We start from the raw sequence: 9,583 nt of genomic DNA, 5'->3' as shown, positions 1-9,583 counted from the left end.
GTCCTTTTCTAACTCCCTCCAAATAACCATGTTCCTATTTTCCAATGGTCCATACCTCATTGAACTATACTTATGTCTATTTATGTATGCAAACTTAGATATCACGCTTGACATCTCCCTTATCAATATCAAATATAACATTAATTTTTCATAAATTCACCTTCTTAATTGTTCTTGTATCTAACTGCTTTTTTTCTATCTCCAGTACACCACCCCAGTTTATCATAATATAGTTTTCCAAAAAATTAAAACATGACTCTTCTGTAAATACAAAGTGAACACATATCATATAATTTTCTTCAACTCATTATTTGAGGGAAGTATTAAGAAAGAAAAACTGGCTCAGGCAACATGCTGAGTGAGGAGTGAGGTAGTTAGAATCCACCAAAAAAAGACATTTTTTTGTTGTTTATTTTCAGAAGAGAGAGTGTGAGTAAGGGAAGGGGCAGACAGAGGGAGACACAGAATATGGCTCCAGGCTCTAAGCCGTCAGCACAGAGCAGGACACACACGGGGCTCGAACCCAGGGACCATGAGATCACGACCTGAGCTGAAGTCAGACGCCTGACTGACTGAGACACCCAGGCGCCCCCCAAAAAGACATTTTAAAGCAGATTTGCTGAGTTAGAAATAAAACTCCTACAAGGCTATGAAACTGTAAAGTGAACTGTAAACGTTCACTTCTCTACTAAACAGATACTTAGGAGTTAGCAAGTAATTCTATTGATTGTGAGCTCTTACTAGTGAATATAAAGTCAACCTAAATACACTCCTTAATATAATTAAATAATGTTTGTGCGAGTCTATCGTTTTGCCCAAATATCAATTTTAAATGCCTTTTTGAAGTATTCTTCCCATTTTGATCAAAGTAATTGTCAAGAACTATTCTCTAGCACAAAAGCTCTTCCTATAATGTTCTGACCCATTCGTTTCCCACAGTGCAGCCAGGGTAATTTTTACAATTACAAAAATTACCAATTTGCTCTGTCCAACTCTCAATATCTGCATTTCAAACTACTCAGTGCTTTCTTTAATGCAGCCTACGAGACCTTGCCATTTTAGAAACTTGCCCCATTTCTCATTTTAACTTAAATCACCCTCATTCTCCCTTGCTGTGCCCTTCAGCCTGCTGGAACTTGGATCTTACATTTAATCTTTTCTAATGCCATATTCCTTCCAAGAGTGTACCGGATATATAGGATGGGATAGCCTTTTCTCTTTAGGGGCAACACCTTTGCTTTGTCCTTTCTGGTTAGCCTGGTAATGCAGCTCAACAGTAACTCTTTCAGGGTGGTCTTCCTGATGCTCCAGTCTACATCAGGTTATTTACTAAGTGCTCTCACTGTTTTTATTTCTTTTCTTCGGAAGTACCACCTCAGTTTTTAATTGTACATCCATTAGTAGACGTATTTGATCCATGTGAATAGAAACAGGGACCTTATATATTTAAAATCTCGCATTTGAGCACTGTATTCTTCCGCTGAATAATACAATGAAAATCTAAAATCTTGTGTGTATTTCATGTTTAAGTTACGTAAAGTGATACTCAAGATTACAAAGGCGTATAAATTATGTCAGATGCTTAGTATTTCAGGCTATATATAATTTAAGTGCCAAATTAATAAATTTGTAATTATTTTGCTTTAATTCAAAAATTCCTCAGTTTTTATTAGATTTCCTTTTAGTTTTTTATGCTTCTGTGCGTTCTCTTATGACAAAGACCACAACATTTTTTCAGTAAATTGCATACATTAACTTATAACATTGTCTTTAACTAATAAGCTAGCTCTTCCTTTCTCTTTCTTTCTTTCTTCCCTCTCTCCCTCTTTTCTCTTTCTTTCTTTCTTTCTTTCTTTCTTTCTTTCTTTCTTCCTTTTTGTCACGTCTTTATGTAGTTTCTTAAATCCATTACTGTGTTCTAAATACATTCACTTACTATAATAACATATAATAACACTGTACTTATTCACATATAAAACTAGATTTATTATAAACAACTTCTGTAGTTGAGCCCTTACAGAGTATGTGAAAATGCAGCTCTTGTGTTGAACACATTCTTTCATTAAAACACTTTTGCCTGGGGGCACCTGGGTGGCTCAGTCGTTGAGCATCTGACTTCAGCTCAGGTCATGATCTCACACTCCGTGAGTTCGAGCCCCGCGTCAGGCTCTGTGCTAACAGCTCAGAGCCTGGAGCCTGCTTCAGATTCTGTTCCTCCCTCTCTCTCTGCCCCTCCCCTGCTCATGCTCTGTCTCTCTCTGTCTCAAAAATAAATAAAAACATTTAAAAAAATGAAAAAAAAAACATTTTTGCCTGTATGCAACAGAATTCTTTTACTCTTAGTAACATCATCTTTTTATAAGACTAAATGAAGTGTATTACATGTACCAGAATATTACATGTACATGCCCAATGCAGAGCCTGATGCAAATGATACTTACTTCTGTACTTATTCACATATACAACTAGCATTCTTAGAAACATCTTCTATACATGTACCTTTTCATGGTGTTTTTATGTATTACCCTCTGGATATATATGGTAAATAAGCTTATCTCACAGTGTTATCATATTACTTTAACCTAATAACACTGTGTGATAAGCTTATTTAAACCTGACTTCTCAGTGCATTTTTCTATTGCATTTCACGTATGTGATGTAGCACATGTCTATCTCATGTTCTGGAATAGTAGGTCAATGGTCTTTGTTTTAAATGAAAATGAATACATGTTCATACATATCTATTAGTATAAAACAATTAAAATAAGGTGGAAAATATAAAGAAATAAAAGCCGACTGAGATTTTATTCACAGATTGATATTGCTAACATCTTTATAATTTTCCTTGCAGATATCTTTCTACACATGCATATCATTTACATAAATGGGAAAAGATTACTCATGTAATGCAATGACTTTTAATAAAATGTATTTCTTAATGTATTGTAAGGCAAAATGTATGATAGCTAAAATTGTGTCAATATATATCTTTTAGAAAAAGATCAAAACCAAGCAAATCTCTCTTGCATTATTTTTTCTTATTTCTCAGTTGTCATCCCCAAAGGTATCTGCATTCAACTATTTTAGTTGTGTTCTATTCTCTCCATTTCCCACTATAGATATACCATATTTTCATTTAAATTATAATTTATTTAAATTAGTGGTAAGTGTTTCAGACATTCTTAACTTGGTGTCCAAATATACCCCTGAATTGAATTCAGTAAATCTGTGAACTTGGATGAGGAAAAATGCTTCTATCTCCATTTCTAATTTCTATCTGAAAATCAACATTTTCTTAAAATATGAATGTAGACAAAGAATCCAAATGTCCTAGCAGTATTTATGATTTTATCACCAATAGGAATCATAAATACTTTGAAAACCACATTCCAGCTGTAGAGATTTCAGTGTATCAACTATGTTCACAACTAGTTGTTAGGTCTTTGCTAAATCATATTATTTGTGGAATGAATAAAGCGGCACATATTCAAAATATATTCAAAATATAACTGTACCATATTTTAAATAATTCATAAGGTGTATTTAAATATAACTAGTTTCCCTTTGCAATCATATATGTTATAGTCTGCATTTGAAAACGTTATTCTGAGAAAGGGTCCACAGGCTACACCAGACTGCCAAAATGTCCATGCCATGCAAACGTTAAGAACACCTGACTACATTATTACCATACAATCTTTTAATATTTATTTATTTATTTATTTATTTATTTATTTATTTATTTTAATTGAGAGAGAGAGAGAGTGCAAGAGGGGGAAGAGCAGACAGAGAGAGAGAGAGAAAATCCCAAGCTGGCTCTATACTCAGCGAACCGAATGCAGAGCCTGATGCAAAGCTCAATCCCACAACAATGAGATCATGATCTGAGCCGCTGATTAATCAAGGGTCAGATGCTTAACCAACCGAGCTACCCAGGCGCCCTAACCATATAATTTTTTTTTTTTACAGATGAATCAGTAGAATATATTTACTTTCTTGCTACTTTTCCTGAAATTAATAATTTCTCTAAAATGCTAAGCTCTGTGCCTCTCAGGGAATGGGAGGGTCACTGTCTTTCTTCATGATTTGTGCTCTCCCAGAACAGGAGCTTTCACTGTTCTTTTAAATCCACTTGCATAACAAAATATGTGTTGACATCATTCATCCAGGCTGTTGTGTCTTTCTACTCTTGTTTTGTGTTTTTGTTTTGTTTTGTTTTTGTTTCTTTAAGAATACACACACACACACACACACACACACACACACACAGAGGCACATATGGTCACAAATGATTCAATTACCTTTACTTTAGTTGTGATTTGTGAGGGAAAGAAGATTAATGCTTTCTGTCAGCCTTCTCTGTGTAATTGTAATTCATTAATATTCAACTGTCTGTTACAGGCATTTTCCCCTGTAAATGAATGAGCTACATTATCATTTTAATGGATGCTTGAAATTTCATAATGCATGTCCTGTCATTTATTTAGCAAATCTCTAGGATGCATTTATGTGGCTTCTAAATAATGCCATTTTAAATACGGTGTGATGAATAAATACTCTCATGCACAGATGTCTTTTTGTAGTCTGATAATCTAACTAGGATAAATTCCTTAAAAATAAAATTCAGGTAGACAAAAGTACACATTTTCTATCTGTACTCATTTTAACTCTTCCACTTATTTGCTCCATGTCCTTGAACACATTTCTGGACTCTTCTGAATATATTTTCTTACACACATAAAAAATTAACTACAATATTAACTACAATTAACTACAATATCTTAATGGGTTGTTGGTGTTGGTTTCGGGGATAATGTACATTCATTTTCTCACACAGACTAATTTATCTGACTGTTTTACTGATGTAGTAATAACAATTGGTTATATAATAATAATAATAATAATTTTGTCCAATATTCCAGAAAGTTTGTATATTCATATAATTTGATAGTGCGTTTTTTTTCCATATCCATTCTGGTAATGAGATTTACCCATGCTTCTTTAGTCAGTTGTTTTACAGTTTTGTCCAATTTTTCTATTTTTTTCAATTCTGTTCCTTATTAATATGTGAATGTTTTTATATTTTTCAGTCCTAACTGATACAAATATTATTTTTGATGTTATTTTGTCTTTCAATTATTATTATTGTTCTTTCTTTAGAGAGAGAATGAATGGAGGGTGGGAGAGTGGAAGAGGGAGAGAATCTCAACCAGGCTCCATGCTCAGTCAGCACAGAGGCTGATGCAGAGTTCAATCCCATGATCCTGGGATCATGGCCTGGACCGAAATCAAGAGTCGGACGCTGAACCAACTGAGCTACTTAGTACCCCTATCTTTCAAAATTTTAAAAGACTTTTTCATATTTTGTTTTGTTTTTGATTTTATGACTTTTTTTCTCTAAATAGCAGATAAATTAATAATAATCTTTTCCAGCTCAGGATTAAAAATATGTTCACTATTATTTTGTTTTACTAATTTTATGATATCAAATTTTACTTTGGAATTATTCAAATTGTTATTACTTTTACTGCAAAATATAATGAATGATAAAAGTTTATTTTATGTATTATTCCAGGTGACAGGGAAGTTATCTTAATAGCAATTATAGAATAGTCTATCACTTATTCCACTGACTAGTAACTATCATGCCATTATTTTCCTAGTGTTTAGACAAACATTAAACTTGTAACCCACTTTTGGCAAATGACATCTTGAAGGAAGCCTTTGTCTTTTCTAATACGAGAAAGCATTACAAGAAGAAATTTTTCTTTCCGCTCCCCTTCTTTTCTGTAAGTTTCACTGTTGTGTAATGATCTATTCATTGTCTTTGTAGGTGTATTATAATGATGAGGAAAAAAAAAACAGAATTATTGAGACACAGATCCGGAGCTGATGAAGAAAACATCTAAAACTGCTCACTTCTGGGCATCTTAAGTAAATAATAGAAGTCATTACCATTTAAATCATTATCAAGCATTCTATTACTTGCTGCCAAACTAATACAGTGTTTTATCCCTATGCTGATATCACACTGTTTTAATTATTAATATCTCAACCTGATTCAACATCAGATGTGAATACCTACAATTTATACTTTTAATTTTGTTGTTGTTATTCTCACCTCTCACACGAGTATTTTTAAAGAAGGACTTTAGACTATGTCTTTTAGGTCATAAAAAGATATTAAAGAGTGTATTAGGGTTAGGGGAGCACCTGAGTGGCTCAGGTGGTTGAATGACCAACTTTGATTTCAGCTCAGGTCATGATCCCAGGGTCATGGGGACTTCTGCACTAAACATGAGGACTCCTTGGGATTCTCTCTCTCTCTCTCTCTCTCTCTCTCTCTCTCTCTTTCCCTCTACCTGCACTCACACACACACTCTCTTTCTCTGATTTTCATATCACTTATTGATATTGCATGGTGCTTGAAACCATTTAAGATGAAATTTCTACAGGACTGAAATAAAAAGAACAGGTAAAAGTCAAGTCAATGGCTCCTTTTTAAAAATATAATTTATTTTTAGAGCATTGTTCTAAGTTTACAGGAAAATTGAGCAGAAGTTGCAGAGTTCCATAAAACCTTCTCTTCCCAGACCCATGGTTTCCTCTAATATTAACATTACTGGTGTGGTAAGTTTGTTATAGTCGACACAATATTGGTAAATTATTTTTAACAGAAGTCCATAATTTACCTAAGAGTTTACTCTTTGTGTGTTATACAGTTCTATGGTTTTTGATAAACAAATGCATATTTTCATTATTTACAATTATGTATCACACGGAATATTTTTACTAAAATACCTAAGTCTCATGTGCTCTACCTAATCATCCCTTCCCCACACTCTGAAATTTCTGGCTACCACTAATCTTTTTATTGCCTTTGTCGTTTTGCCTTTTCTTCTCTACTTAAAAAAAAAAAAAGAAAATCTGGTTTTATTGAGTGATGCAATGTTAAAGCAAAAATTTTAATATGAATCAAAGTATGCTAAGAATGGAAATGTGTTATGTATATATGAGCATGTAGGAATATTGAGTAAAGCAATGTGGCCAACACAGTGGCCACAATGTGGCCAGAATGTTCTTTTATGTTCTGAATCCACCGTCAGCATTGGAGCCTATGGGACATATGGATGAGAAATAAATCTTACCTCAGTCATCCTATCTCAAGAATCTCATGTCTCTGTTTCTTTCAACACTTGCCAGCATCTAGAAAAAAATATTTATTTCAATGCTTTCTGTCAAACTTGTAAGGTATTTACAACTAGTAGATATATTTTGTAGACATTTGCCACCACTAAGTCTCCTTGTTCATATATGGAACAAGTACTCATTGATGACCAGCTATGGTTTAGGCACTGTACTAGGCTGTGAAGAGAAAAGACATAGAGGTGGAAACGAATTCAAGTAAATGAAACTGTTTTATCTAAAATCCTAAAAGTATCATTACAAGTCAGTGTGAGCATAGCGAATGTACTGTATATCTCTCAGTAAATTGAGATCTCCATTTATTCTGCCCAGGGTTTTGTTTGATAGAATTTGAGGGGATACATAGGGAGGATGATCCAAACTCTCCAATTAAAAATGTATATCTATAGGGGCACCTGGGTGGCTCAGTCAGTTCAGCGTCTGACTTCGGCTCAGGTCATGATCTCTCACCTCTTGAGTTCGAGCCCTACATTGGGCTCTGTACTGACAGCTCAGAGCCTGGAGCCTGCTTCAGATTCTGTGTCTCCCTCTCTCTCTGCTCCAACCCACTCTCATTCTGTCTCTGTCTCTCTCAAAAATAAATAAACATTAAAAAAATTTTAAATGTATATTTATAGGGGCACTTGGGTGGTTCAGTTGGTTAAGTGTCCGACTCTTGATTTCAGCTCAGGTCATGATCTCAAGGTTCCTGGGATTGAGCCCCATGTTGGGGTCTGGACTAACAGCATGTAGCCTGTTGGGATTCTCTCTCTCTCTCTCTCTCTCTCTCTCTCTTTCTATTTGTACCTCCCTTGCTCACATGCACATGTGCATTCTCTCTCTCTCAAAATAAACAATAAACATTAAAAATTTAAATAGATGTATATATATGTAGAGTATTATTCTCTGATATCTACACTATACATATTAAAAATCTCCAGTGTAGAATTAGTGACAAATAAACCTGTTTATTGCTATATAAATGATTATGAAGTTTGAGGCCTTCATGGTAAACTTCAAAATGTTTTTTGGAGATTGAGCAGCTCATTTCTGATATTTTGTCACCTGAAGAAATGAAAGGAGATGGTTAGAGTTCTGACCATGGAATAAATCAAGGAGAAAACAAAAATATAACTCACTAACTTTCAAAAGAATTTGCAAAACCTCACATTATTGCAATAAATGTGCTATCAAACCATCACTATTTTTCTATATTCATACACTCATCATAAATGCTATATAAGTTAAATTATTCAATTGGTTTCTCTTTCCTCAGTTTTTATAACTCAAAAATGCTTTACTCAGAGCAAATTGCTTCAGATATCAAGAAATTCTTTAAATATTACTAGATTAATTGTATTTAACAATCAATATTTAGTGGATAGAGCATAAAAACAATATGATTTCAATATTTTCCTTTGAGAAATATTTTTTGACTTTGATAAAAATGTTAAAGGTCACTCTATGTAATTTTTGACTTCTATGGACTACAAATATTTTTCTTTAGAAATAAAATGTTTACTTTTATATTCCCTATATTTCTAAATCTGTAAATCTCCAGAAACTGAAATTTATTCAAGTTAAATTGTCATCTTCAAAACAATTAGGCAAATGCATTGCAGGTGACTATTTTTTTTAATCAGGAAAGTGTAATGAAAGGAGATATTTCACACGTAATTTATCACTGAATTATTTATGTCAGATTATATTCTGCATTTATTTCATGTATTAATATGTATCTCCTCAAGTATATCGAAGCTTTTTGAGAGATTAGTGTACATTTTTACTTTTTAAATTTTACCTAACCTGGTGTCTAACAATAATAGATACTGAATCAATACTTTGTAAATTTTTGTGGAATTTCTTATTTTGAATGTGAAAAAGAACACCTGTTACAATAGTTGAACGATATTCTTAGTTATAATACCATACATTTCTACATAATCGCTTACAAATATTTTAATAATTATTATTCTCTGTGCTTGAAAATATTAAAAATAAAATACAAAAATAATATTCAAAACTAAGTTAACAGTTTTTTCTTTTATCACATTGATCATAATTCAGCCCATGAATCTGAGTTATCATCATTAAAAGACAGATCAATTCTGCTTTACGACCTGATCAATAGCAGTGCAGTCAAATAAAGTGTTAATAATATTACTAACATTTGTAGAGTGAATGCCGTGTGCAGACACAGGCCTACATGTGCTACCTGAATTGTCTTACTTAACTAAAGTAAGAGAAAGTAACTGAATTATCTTTAACTTAACTAAAAGCTCGTTAAGATAAGTTTGTTTTCCCTCGTTTACAGATGAGAGAATCAAGGATTATAGAATTTAAGTAATTTTCCAAGTTTTCTTCGAGAACAAAACTCAAATTTTAACTGTGTTATACC

The sequence above is a fragment of the Panthera leo genome, chromosome B1 (genome assembly GCF_018350215.1).
Source record: "Panthera leo isolate Ple1 chromosome B1, P.leo_Ple1_pat1.1, whole genome shotgun sequence".
NCBI lineage: Eukaryota > Metazoa > Chordata > Mammalia > Carnivora > Felidae > Panthera > Panthera leo.
Note: the sequence above shows the minus strand (reverse complement) of the source record.